The 14,072-nt window shown below is 39.1% G+C and overlaps 1 long non-coding RNA gene across 4 annotated transcripts in view; it reads left to right on the top strand.

Moving 5' to 3' along the window:
• Positions 1–13,072, top strand: part of LOC129455240 (uncharacterized) — a 63,840-nt gene extending 50,768 nt beyond the window's left edge. For all 4 annotated transcript variants that reach the window (XR_012359747.1, XR_012359750.1, XR_012359751.1 and 1 more), the window contains one exon: positions 12,929–13,072. This is a non-coding gene — a long non-coding RNA (uncharacterized lncRNA). The remainder of the gene's footprint in view (positions 1–12,928) is intronic.
• Positions 13,073–14,072: the final 1,000 nt, after the last annotated feature.

Here is a 14,072-nt window from a genome sequence, read left to right as displayed (position 1 = left end):
ACAGAATATAAACATGTAGGCTATTTTAGAATTTTCCTTATACGAGTCATGCACATTCCTTTTTTATAACCCTCATCCACGCGATTAAAATAACACTTGACCCGTTATCCGACATCAGCATCAATTTATTTCATACCCGCCCGTTTTACATAAAGACTGCGACCGACCGCACCGCAAATCGTGAAGTAAGTAGAAACCTTTAAAGATCTTCATGCAGAACATTGACAGAAATAAGCACAGGACAATGACTGGACAAATATATTAACATTTAATGTGAAACTTTGTGGGGGTCGGCAGATTGACAGCTGAGCGGTCAGCAGTGTTTGAACACTCATAAGCGCTGCGCTTATATTTATACCTTTTAAATAGATTATATGATTGCAGTGATTCCAAAGGGATGTCCAAAAAAACTCAAGTAGAATGTTAAATGTTTAAAGTTTAATGTATTTTTCTCGCTGCCCTGCGTAAACCCGCGCCGGTGATGGCATGAAACGCGTGATGAGATTGCATAAAAAAGTGTTTTGTGCTGCATCGGATTTGGCACGTCACACAAAAAATAAACTCATATAGGCTATAGGCTACTTTTGGATTCGTTTTGTTAATTTGCTAATATTTAAGTTAAACACATTTCATGTAGGCTTATTTATTTTATTATTTTTTCACAAAAGAAAGATGTAATCATCATGTTCTATTCATTTTAATGCTTTTTGCGCATAAACTAAACCCTTGGGGGAATAATTTATAAATGAATCAACAACGCAAATCAAGGAATTAACTTATTTCTCTATTTAAGACAGTCTGGGAGGGCGGTAATAGCGATACAGCAAACACCGAAAAAGTTTATAGGATTAGATTTGGAAGTAAGATTATGAAGAAAACAGCGGTCCTGACTCCTGGCGTTTTTCTATAAATTTGGCGCATGGCACGCGATATTGCTGTTCGGGGTTACGTTCAAATAATTTTCTTCAAAAGAATTATGCTCTGGCTCTGACTCGATTGTAAGAGGCTCATCATTACCTAATTCCGTCTTCGGCTTCGGAACCTGATGTGACGGGAGGTTGATGTCAGAGCATTGGTTATGATCTTCGAATGGATCAGGCATTAACTTAACATTCTTAACGAAAAAGTTATCAATTGTTATTTTCCTCTTCTCTTTTCATCCGCGGCTACATCCACTCTGTTTATCTGACGGACTCACCTCACTCTCTCTCTCTCTCTCTCTCTCTCTCTCTCTCTCTCACTCTCACTCTCACTCTCTCTCTGACTGGAGCGCACACGCATTTTTAAACGTACACACACGTAGATCTGGACCATGGCTTTTTCCCTCTAACTCCTGGTCGCACCAGTGCGACCTGATATTTTTTTAAGTCGCACCATTGAGTAATTAGGTCGCATGTGCGACCAAATTGGTCGCACTCTAGAGCCCTGTTGACACAATATTTTTATAAATATTGTTAAGTTAAATTAACTCAAAATTTGCAGGCAGCACAAACACTTACTTTTTTACGTTGAACCAACACGATTAAACATAAAGGTGCCTTAGGGGCCGTTCACACAGGATGCATTTTTAACAATTAAAAACGGGAGGGGTCCCGCAAAAGAGCAGTGCGGTGTGTTTTTTTATATTGGAAGGCAACCACTGAGGCAGCTGTCCAGTCAATCAAATATTGAACATGAGCGCTCTTTTTTTGCTGTTTATTGTCACATTAACAGAAACTTAAAAAAGGCGCTTTCTCGAGGGCATACCTGTCAACATTGGGTTTTTTTTTAAAAAAGGAAATTTCCTGACCTAACACCACAACCCCAACCTTAAAACAAGCACAAAAAACTGCCAGTGGGGTAAGAAAAAAATTCTTAAAATAAGTTTCCTTTTTCCTTTTTTGCAGTCCACTACAAAAAATTATTTTCAAGAAAAAAATTCTTAGTATTTTTGTCTTGTTTTCAGTAAAAATATCAAAAAATTCTTACATTTTAAGTGATTTTGTGAATAAAACAAGCAAAAAAATCTGTCAATGGGGTAAGCAAATGTTTCTTGAATTTTTCTTGAATTTAGTGTTTAAAGGTGTAGCGGAGGATTTTCTCGAATTTTAGAAAAGAACCGCCTTCTTCACTTTTTTTAAAAATGCAGTTGCGCAACACTCCTGATTGACAACTTGGAGGACCAATAGTCTTGATGATCCACCCGGAAAAAGAAAATCCTCCGCAATACCTTTAAGAAAAATGTTTTAGATTTTTTTATATAAAGTGTGTCCAAAAATAACACAGAGATGTGTTAAATTAAGGACAACACGCTAGATGTGTTGTCCTTAACTAGACACAATATGTGTTAATTTAACACATTCATTTTAAGAGTGTAGTAATAGATTAAAATTTACATCAACAATATTGATGTAAACTTAGGTATCCTGTATTCGGGATGGTGATGCTTAAAGGCGGAGTCCACGATGTTTGAAAAACGCTTTGGAAAAGGAGACGGCCGACTACCAAAACACACTTATAGCCAATCAGCAGTAAGGAGCGTGTCTACTAACCGACATCCTTGCCGGGTTGCGTATGTGTGGGGCGGGTCTATCAACAGAAGGTCCAGATTCTATTGGGGTAGGGGCATGTTTGTTTAGGTGATTTTAAATATCAACATTGGCTTTCAAACATCGTGGACTCTGCCTTTAACAGTTCAAAAAAGGTGCCTTCCACAAACGCGTTTGGTGTGATCTGCCCCTAAGTGGTTCTTCATCAGGCTGTATATGGTTCTTTTGGAAACCAAAAATGGTTCTGTTCATGGCTAATAACCTTTTCATCACCTTTATTTTTAAGAGTGTTTTTATATGTCAGGAACAGGGGATAAACTAAAGATAGTTTGCGTTGCTAAGCGATCAGAGAGTTTTGATGGGGGCGGGGTCCTCGGGAGGTGGCAGCACTGTTTGATAACTTCAGTCATTCTACTCAGCCTCGGGGCGACAAACAGTCGGAGATACAAATCGCTGAGCGCTGGGTTAATATCATGTCTGCTAGCTATAGATTATAAAGACGTCCAGAGGCAACAGAAGAAGAGGAAGGAAATTAGAGATTGACACATGACAATGACCTTACAGTCCCATTCTGAGATACCATCACTTCTTCAGTGGTTATGGTCGGGCATGGATTATGATTACGTTTGACGGAGTTTTCGATAAACTGTCTCTCGAAATATATATTCCTGTCCTCCTCTTCATTTCTGTCTCTCTTACTAATCACGCAGGTGACATGCTGATAAAATTCAGCTCACAGTGCTGTAGGCAACATTTCAACACATGTTCTCTCTCTAACACACGCCCGGGACTTTGTTTGTTCCGGGGGTAGATCTCACTGTTAAATACATTTCTTTGTTACCTCGTAAGTCAGCTCTCTTGTGATGTGCTGTAAGTTAATTAACATGGATGAACACATCAAGTATGCATATTCATAAACCCAATTATACAGCTAATACCCATATAAAAACAAAACCACAAATAATCTTAAAAGAAATGTAGTACTGATTATAAAATGTTACTGAGGTTCAGTCTCACACGTTAAAGAGAAGAATCCGTAGCACTTTATTTTATAGTCCAGTTACACGTCCATACTATGTACTTACTGTGTAACTGTAATTCCTACCTGCCCTGAACCTAACCCACTTTAAAGCAAGACTATGTAGTTTCCATGTAAAAATGACTAACAGCTCCCCCATCTGGTTGAAAAGCGCAACAGTGCCTGGTATCAGACACTCTTCTGCAGGCAGGGGGAGGGGCGGGGCTGTGTTTCCTACCCTCCACCGCCACTTTCAGAGTGTGCTTGTAGCAGCTAGGAGGCTGCTCAGGTTGCAGCAACAGTACCATTTGTCCAGTTAAAAGTTATTTTAATTTTAGAGACATTATTTAAAGGTAAAAAAACTACATAGTGTTGCTATAACTCTTTCCCCGCCATTGACGAGATATCTCGTCAATTAAGAGAAAACGCTTCCCCGCCAATGACGAGATATTCCGTCTTTCCGCAATACCGCTTTTACCCACCAGGTGGCGCACTTCCGCAACTTATACAACCCGGAAGTATTGCCCTCTGACAAGCTGCTGCATGTCCGTGTCTGTTTTAAAGATCGCTCTGAATGGGATCTCTATGAAAAGTCCGTCACAAAAATGGAATTATGTCTGCTTTTTGCTCAAAATGTGGTGTTTTTGCAGAATCCTACACATATTCAAAAGCTGATTACAAAAGAACTACTCAAGGTAGGATGAAACGTTTTTTTTTGTTTGAAAGCAGAGGGTCTGTTCTTTCATTTGGTATATTGTATGTTTATATATCTGAAGAAGAACATTTTATGGAAGGCATTAAACTTTGGTGAAAATCATGAAAAACGCTGCCGCTGGCTGGCAACTTTTAAAAAAAATGCTGGCGGTGAAAGAGTTAAGTACATATATCAGTATTTTGTAAGGAGGATAAAATGCACTTCTTATGCTCCGTTCAGACCAGCCGCGTTAGAGGCATTAAACGCGAGTGATTTCAATGTTAAGGCAATGTGAAGACGCGTTGACTCGCGTCTGTAGGTCTCGCAGCATGAATTCCGCCTCATTCACGCATCTAGTTCGCACGAATGGGAAAATGTGAACTTTGGCAGAAAAATGGGCACTTTAACCAATAAGGACTTTGTTCTAGTAGTGTTGTGATTAATGAAAGCGAGCGAAGTTGCAGAAGCCCCTCCCATGATGCGAATTACCATGTGAATGTCTCGATGACTATAATTTCACGCAGGGCTGTCACACGCGAATGAAGCGGGTAAACCCAAAATGTTCAAGTGGAAAACTAGACGCGGTAGACGGGAACTTGACGCGCGAGTTGAAAAATCTGAACTTTGGCGGATATCCGCACAGCGTTAACCAATCAGGACCTTGCTGTAGTAGTGACATGATTACAGGAAGCGAGCGGAGTCTCAGCGGAGTCGCAGAAGCCCCTCTGATGATGCAAATTTCCGCGTGAATGTCTGGAATTACTAGATTTCCACGGACGAATGCAGCAAGTAAACTCAAATGTTCAAGTGTCCAACTACGCACAAATAACGCATTTTTGCCGCCTCTACATTACTTTTTAATTTTTAGCAGAGGCTCTGCATTAACACTAATACAACATGATCTCACGGAAAGTTGTGTTATAGTCACGCAAAATTGTATTAATTTATTTGTGTCCATGGCACGAAATTCAGCTTTTTTCGTGCCTTGAGCACAAATGTCTTTTTTGTGACACTATAAATAGTTTTTCGTGTCAGTGGCCAAAATTCTTTTTAGTGTCATTTTATGTATTGTTTTCTCATTGTTTTATCCATATATTTAAATCATTGTCGCTTGGGGTTGGGGTTAGATTTGGGATTTGGGTTACTTTTATGTATTGGTTTCTTCCAGTTTTTCTTCCACTTGTAAGACTATTCTCGCCTGGAGTTGAGGTTAAAGTTGGGGTTTGGGTTAGGATGTATAAAAATGTAACAGAAAGTGATTCTAACCCCATGCCCAAGCGACAATGGTAATAAAATAGAAAAAAAATAATGAGAAAACAATACATAAAATGAAATGAAAAAGAAAGCCGTGCCATGGACACGAGAAACTATTTATAGAAATTCAAGAAAAAGACATTCATGCTCAAGGTACGAAAAAAAGCTGAATTTTGTGCCATGGACACAAATTAATTAATAAAATGTTGTGTGACTATAACACGACTTTCCGTGAGATCAGTCTGCACTAATAATGTTGTAAATAATGTTCAATTTCTTGCAAAAACTGATTGATTGGCTTCACGAGATGTCAATACTGTATGTCGTGGGGATTATTTTGTATAAGATATATCTGCTTTTAAAACTCTCAAAGTGGGGAAAACTTTTTACTCTATATGAATCACAGAGCACTGCGGTTTCTGCTAAATATCTTCTTTATTGTTCTACAAAAAAAATGTCCCCAACATATCAGATGGCCTGAGGGTGGTTAAATAAACAGCAAATATTTATTTTTGCATGAACTATCCCTTTAACATCTCAATACTTCTTCTAAACATCAAGAGATTAAAAGGAGACATTTCTCCCGAGAAAAAGACCCCAAAATGTCACAAATGTCTCCATCAGAGATTAAGTAGATATTTCAACAATATCTCAAATCTGCCAACCAAAGTCAATAAATTTTCAATAACATTTCTCATCAAATTTATCCAAATGTTACCTATACATTCTACGTCAATTTGAACTGCTCCATATAATGTATTTATCCATTTTAATACTTTAATACAGTGAAGATTATACTTCACTGAAACACAACTGAGAACTTTATCAAATCTCTTTGAGCTATGAAAGAGGAACATCTGAGAAATCACATTTTCCTTCGGGCATCTATATTTTTGGACAATGCAAAGCTCTGGGAAATTTTACACAGTATGCAATTTATACTTGCAAAACTAAAATATTTTATTTGTTTTGTTTCTAACATCAAGATTTTGGTTTATGTTAAATGACCCTTCAACAAAATCTTATTTAAAAGTAATCTCTGTGCATCTACATAAAAAAACCAACACACACTTGTATGAGAAACTTTATAGATCACATAAATAAGAACTTGTGTCCGTAATTCATAGTAAATGCAACCCATTCAGTTTTTAATCTTTCCTTTAAATTCACTCTCTCATGATTATATGAAATGGGTAAAAAGTCAGGTGTGTTCGATCAAACGGTCAAAGAATGACTAGTTGTCCGATAAAGCAATTTTTGATTCTGCAGTATTGTGCTGATTTCAGATTGCTGGATTTAATTGTGTCTGTGGATCCATTTGATATCAAAGCTGCACCCTCAGGCATCCCAGAGCGCCATAGAGTCCAAATGTTTTCCTTTTATCCCACCCTATTTCCTATCACCTGAAATGGCTTCTTTCATGTGTGAAAACAGAGCGAGAGAGCAGGGTCTCCCGGGAGACCGAGCCATTGTGACATCACTGTCTCCAGGTATTGGCAACTGATGCAGTATCCATGTACAGCTGTCAATCAAAGAGAGCTGGTGCATGTGGGCTGCACTAATGCAGAAACTCCATTCATATGGAAAAAGATCAGAGAGAAAGAGCGAGATAGAGAGAGAGAGGTTTTTTACATATTTACTAACGAAAAGTAAAATTGGCAGAGCAGAGCGGTCGAGAAAAATAATCTTTGAAAACATAGCCAAGGGATGTTTATGTGGACAGTGATGTTTCATAGACTCGATTAGCAAGGACGAACATAATTAAATCAAGACAAAAATAATGCATCTAACGTTTTAAGTGTGCGACAGAAGACATTGGCGATTTACCCTCTTGTCAGAAGAGGGCACGTATATCCACACATTGTCAGTTCTGCGTCTCATTTACTCAGTACAAATGACCGGAAGAGACGTTCAGGCGTTCCCAGAGGGATGCCAACATTATAAGTGGCATCTCTGGACGACCACACCTCACTGAGGAACTTCCTTTGTGCTGTCTGATCGGAGTTAAGGTGAAGCGTCACAGGGCCTGAGCGCACCTGAGGGCACGGATGCAGTGGCGGTGTGGGGAAAGTGCAACCCTCATTATGCGGTGGCAAACGCGCTGTCACTCATCTGCTGTTCTCCACACGCTCAGCTGTTGCGCTTTACTTCTCCTTCACTTCTTCTCTCTCGTCACTTGACCTTTAGAGTGCACACGAGGGAGAGAGAGAGCGCAGAATAAGAGGGAAAGTGTTATTCATAGAGGTTAAAGAGGGTTACCTTGACTTGTGTTAGCACCACTGCTTATTTAGTTATGGTACTGTATAAAGAACCAAAATTAGATTTCTGAGTTTGGTTCTCTGTTATTTAAATCTCGATTTTTTTATATCATAAGGGTGAATGAATGCTGACCGATTTTATATCTGTAGGTGAACTATCTCTTTTAGTATCAGCAAGGTAATTTTTAGGCTCATTGTAATCATTAATGGTGCCGTCTAAGGCCAAAACCACTGATCCTAACATTTCCATTGCACAAACTGGCACTCCTGATGAGATGATTGGTGCCTTAAAGCAGGTGGCTTGTTGTGGAGAGGTGTACTTTTACTTTTTTAAGCCATCAGACTTGCAATTTTTAGCTAGTGGGAAATGAAAATGGCAAAGCGTTTTCATATTTAAAAATTTGATTACCACAGAGTTTGGGGATGGGCCAGCCAACAAAAACCTGCTGCTTAAGCACCTGCTAAAAACCACCAAAAGAGCTTAGCAACCGAATAGCATCACCCTGACAACATTCAATTCAATTCACTTTTATTTATATAGCGCTTTTCACAATTGTTAATTGTTTCAAAGCAGCTTTACATTAATAGATGTAGGAAAAGCGAGCGTAGAAATAATGTAACATATACAGTAAAGTAGTAAGTTAAGTCAAAGGGGGCGGACTCTCCAGGGGATGAAAAAAACCCTATAGGAGAAAAAACATGATGGCGAGTCGTATTTTCTTTAGAAATTGTTAAAGAGGACATTTCACAAGACTTTATAAAGATTTATACCACGGGTTGAATGCTGTATTCTGATAAATGTTCTGTGGGTATGCATTATTTTTTAATAACCGCACACCTAACTTGTCAAATGTCTTAAAAATAGGCACCAGAGCAATATTTGTGGTAACCGTGGTATACGAGAGATAATTGACTCCGGTCCTTTGAATTATTTGAAAAATAATGCACACCCGCGGTGTAACGTAACATTACCACCTTGGGTGTGCATTATTATCTTATAATTCAAAGGCCCGTCGTCAATTATTCCTTACTTATACCATGGGCCTGTTGTATGGTTTATTCTGATTGGTTGAGAAGTGTTTCATGGGTGTTGATTATTTTTCTGTAAACCCCACACCTGACCTGTCAAATGTATTAAAAACCACCAGAGCAATGTTTGTGGTAACTGTGGTATAATGCTGCGTTTACACCAACCGCGTTAGAGGCGTGAAGCGCGAGTGATTTCAATGTTAAGTCAATGTGAAGACGCGTTGACGCGCGTCAGGACCGCGGTGCGGAAGAGGCGTTCGGCACGGTGTGGAAGACGCGTTTCTGCCTCATTTGCGCGTGAAGCTCGTGCGAAAGGCACAAATTGAGCGTTGTGCACGGTACGCGCGAATGGTGCTTTTCATGCATTTTGTGGTTCACGCGAATTTGCAGCTGACGCCCGAGTTGAAAAATTTGAACTTTGGCGGAATTTCGCGCCGCGTTAACCAATCAGGAGCCTGCTTGCTGCTGTGGTGGCAGCCCCGCCCGGAGTAACTCACTCAACCAACGCTTGATACTGTCCGTGAGCAGTCACCCGGAGCTATACGACACAAGTTCTTATTTCTATAGAGGAGACAGGAATAAAAAGGACCTCCCTTGGAAGAGTGTCAGTGAGGACTTTGGGCAACCTGGTAAGTTGTAATACACACTTCACTTTTGAGTCACGTGACGTTTATCGACCCCCGCCATTTATTTCCCCCCTATAGTAAGGTTACCAAATACAAACTGGTAACTCTCTTGATAAATGCACAATCAACATAAATCATCTTGCAAACAGACAACCGCATAGCACTTGCCCCTCCCACAAATGCTTACTTTTTCCGTGCGTCTACTCCGCTCTACACGTGCGAATGCATTCAAACTGTTCAAGCGGCAAATTAGGCGTGGTAGACGCGATTTTGAAGCCTGAAACGTGGTTGGTGTAAACTCAGCTTAAGAGGAATTATTGAAAAACGTAAAATAAATCTTTGGTGTCCCCAGAGTACATAAGTTCTATCTCAAAATACCATATAGAAAATTTATTATAACATGTTAAAACTGCCACTTTGTTTTTGGGTGTGTCCTTATAAATGCTCTTTGAGCTGATCTCTGCACTGAGTGACAGTGTCGTGGTTGGATAGTGCAGATTAAGGGGCGGTATTATCCCCTTCTGACATCACAAGGTGAGCCAAACTTCAATTACCTATTTTTTCACATGATTGTAGAGAATGGTTTACCAAAACTAAGTTACTGGGTTGAGCTTTTTCACATTTTCTAGGTTGATAGAAGCACTGGAGACTAGAGATGCGCGGATGGGCTTTTATTTCATCCGCAACCGCATCACAAAACTCATCATCCGTCCGCCATCCATCCGCACCAACGTTTCTGACCAGTTTTTAAAACCGCACCCGCCCGCCATCCGCTGACTGGGCGATGCAAGGCGCTGCTGATGACAGCCGCTGCTGATGACAGCCGCGAGACTAGAAAGCCCTAGAATATAAGCAGTGAACTCAGGCTATGTTTAGATTAATGCGTTTATCCTTTAAAATGCATTACTTTTGCTACGTTTACGCCTTTCATCTACATCACCGTTTTCGACCCTCATAAACGGATTCATTCGTCAACGCTGCAGACCCTGTTTTAGTTTAAGAAATCAGACGTTGCGCTGAGTGTAAATGTAGATGGAGTCTTATGTAAACAAACAGCTGATGTTAACGTGACAGCGCATCATTTTCAAAGTAAAAAATATTTTATTCAGGTAAATGGAGGTTTGCAACGGAGGTTTTGACAAAAATAGTAAACATCTACCAACCAGCTATTATAAATGCTATCGGATTGTTTTAACATGTATCATAATGTCTATTTTATATTTATGTTTGAGTATTGTTGGGTTTGAATATTGTTGTAATGTGTTTATGTTTTGTTTAATTTTAGTTAGCTTATTACGAAAGATAGACTGTAATTTTAAACGCCATATAGGGCGTTGTAAAGGCCAATATGAAGGGAGAATTGTAATGGGTCAGACATTATTTTCGAGTTTAATTTAAGTTTTGTTTTCTACTTTAAAATGAATTTCGTTTCAGATCATTTGTCTCTTAATTTTAATCGATGTTTTGTTAATAAGTTTTGTGAATATAAATTAATAAAAACAATAAACTCAACGTCATTAATATTTAATGCTCGACGTGCACGGACCTCGCACACATTTAAAAATTAATGCAATAAGCATTTCTGTAGGCTAAAGCTATACTTCACCTCTTACTATGTTTGTTTGAAGTTTGCATTTGCTGAAATTTATTTTTGCTTCAAGTTCGTTTAGTACTGTTCACTTGAATGCTTTCTTTTTAAATCATAAAGACCAGTCTCCGATCGGCGCACATGACATGGGACAAAAATAAATAAATAGCCTAAATTAAACGCACAAATTACATAATCTGCACTAGTGTCATCCTCCTGATTTACCACTTTGTAAAACTTATTCCAGGCAACCCTTTTTAGACCTTTTATTTCCTTTGTTTTTAATTCTCTTTTTTTTTAGTTTGCCACGTACCTCCTTCGCCGGCGTTGATAAGAGCTGTGTCAAAATGCGTCCTCATTTCTCTGCGCTGTTAATGATAGAACGAATGGATCCTTAACATGCCGAGGCTATCCCAAACAATTAAAACCTTTATTAAATAACAGTGTATTTAGAAAACTTTTTCTTGTCACTGTTTTAGTATTATAAGTTATGTTTTGTGTTAATATTATTCGGTTTATGTTGCGTATATTTCTAAGGTTGATTATTTGATATACTGTTGTTGAATAGTTTAATCTACATCAATGTGTCATATTTTCTAAAATAAATTAATATTTTTCTGATTACATATTTATTTTAATAAGTCAGAAATGTCTCCGCTGTTTATTGCTGACAGGCGCGGTGGGCGCTACTGGGGGCGCGTGCAACAGGTGACCCAAAATTATGGGTCCTCTGAAGGCTAGACCATCTCATTTCAGTTCTCTTCGCGAACTTCTGAGCCTGCCACCTTGATAGACATAATGCTCACCTTTAAGGTCGTATGCTTTGAAGAACAAAGCTAATAACAAGCAGTCGATCCGCCACCCGCCCGAATTTAATTAAAATATTATTTTTCGTCACGTCATCCGCCCGATCCGCGGTTTATCTGCGGAGTCCGCGGCTGTAACCGCCAACCGCGCATCTCTACTGGAGACCCAATTATAGCACTTAAACATGGAAAAGTCAGATGTTCATGATATGTGTTAATTTTTTGTAAGAACATATTTTTTTTGTATAATACTGTATATACATTTATAAGTCTTTTTGTCTCGAAAACCACCTAAAGTGCTTTAACGTGGACTCTTTGTAGATAGTTATCACCGTTTCATCATTGCTTAAACAGAGAGTGAGGAATGTCACATTGAATTCACAATTTTATACACAATTTAAATCGGCACATGAATCAAGCGTGACATTAAATGTTACGACCCAGTTCAGGGACCAACATATGAAGCCATTCAAAAATAGAAAAACAAACAAGTCACTTTGGCCAACCAAAAATAAGAGATTAAAACTTATTTTTTATTAAAGACCACAAATAACAATAGAATTACAGTAAATAACTGTAATTTGGCATCTGAAAAAAATATTAAGTGCTTACTTTTTTGTCTGCCTACAACAATAATTATATTTTAAGCATTAGAAACACTACTGTGACTAAAGAGCGTACACATACAGTACTGATGGATTACAGGAACACAAAAATGATTTTGGTAATCACTAATACTGTTAGTTTAGGGCAGCTGGTGGTCTAATAATAAGCACTGTATGTATATAATCTAAAACTACTATAATCTATAATATTTAAAATCTATACTTTGAACATAGTAAATGACCAAGACATGCAAACATTTGTTTATAACTACAGACCATTTTTGTATAACTGTACATTATTCCCACTTGTTTTGCTTTCAGTTTGCATTTTTTTATGCATGATGGCCATCATAGCTCAGTAGCTCCACCTTTGGTGTCCAGCAGAATTAACCTGTGGTTGATGCTCACTGCAAGTATTCATTTAAAGGCGAGCGAAAGCAAAAACACCCCTCCTTTCTCTTCACCCAAATCCTTTTCTCTCTTCTTCCTTCCACCTCCCCTCACTCTCCACCTCCCACGTAGAGGAGGGCAGACCTGCAGGAACTCTCCCATCGCCTGCCTCTTTCGGCCATCTGCTGCAGTCTGTCCCACCTCATCCTGACAGCCATGACTGAGACAGAAACTTCGGCAGAACGTCCATCCATCAGGATCTGACCACACACACAGGTACAAACACACGGGCGGCACAGGCATGCGAGCGTGATGGCAGGCAGGGGAAAAATCTGCCATGAAACTTAATCAGCGAGGGTCATGTCGGAGAGTGAGGAACAGATTCAATTAGCATAGTATTAGATATGGAAAATGATTTCTGTCAAAACCATCCTTACCACAATTATAATATGTTAATTACGTATTTCATTAAGGAGGTTGATTATGGCCCTCAGATGAAATCATGCGCATAGAGGCACCTGGAGGACAGCAAATCTCTCTCGTTTCATCTGTTCCTCCCATACTGTTTTTTTCTCCATCAGTCCTTCCCAATCCGTCTCTCTTTACACCTTTTAACCCGTCGTCACTTTTTCATTTTATCCCCTGATTGTCATTTATTTATTCACTAATTATTTTAAGAGGCTCGGTGACGGCACCAAGCGACACGTCTACGGTTAGAAACAAGGTGCTTAAGGTGACCAATCACAGTAACTGATTTAGATTAAATGAACAGCAAGTAATATATAATATATATTTATTGGGTAGTTTCGAGTTTCAAAGTAGTTTCCGCAAAATAAATTGACAGTAAAATGCCAAGCAAGAGTTTCTTCTGTAACACACACACACATACAGTACTGTATATATACACACACTGACGGGTTGCCTTTAGGTTAGCCTGTATTGAGTGTAAGGCTCTGGTGTTCAGAGCCCCTGGTCTCTCCAAATCACACATCAAAGGCTGAATTTGTACAGCACAGTGCCGCTTGGGAGGGTTTAGGCTGGGCTGTTTGGACTCGGTGTTACCCAGGCTGTGTCTGTCTCTGGGGAGGCATTACCCTCTACATTATCCCGGTCTTGTTCCAGTACAGAATTACACAATGGTCCCAGAGATACACACACACACACACACACACACAAATGCAGTTACACATGCTCACACACACAAGTAAGAAAAACAGACAGACAGATGGAGAGCAACAAACGAAACTTAGGATGTATTGCTCTATAAAACCTAGTA

This window comes from Misgurnus anguillicaudatus, chromosome 20 (genome assembly GCF_027580225.2).
Source record: "Misgurnus anguillicaudatus chromosome 20, ASM2758022v2, whole genome shotgun sequence".
Lineage (NCBI taxonomy): Eukaryota > Metazoa > Chordata > Actinopteri > Cypriniformes > Cobitidae > Misgurnus > Misgurnus anguillicaudatus.
The sequence above is the reverse complement of the archived record's forward strand: the minus strand, read 5'-3'. Positions and strand labels throughout refer to the sequence as shown.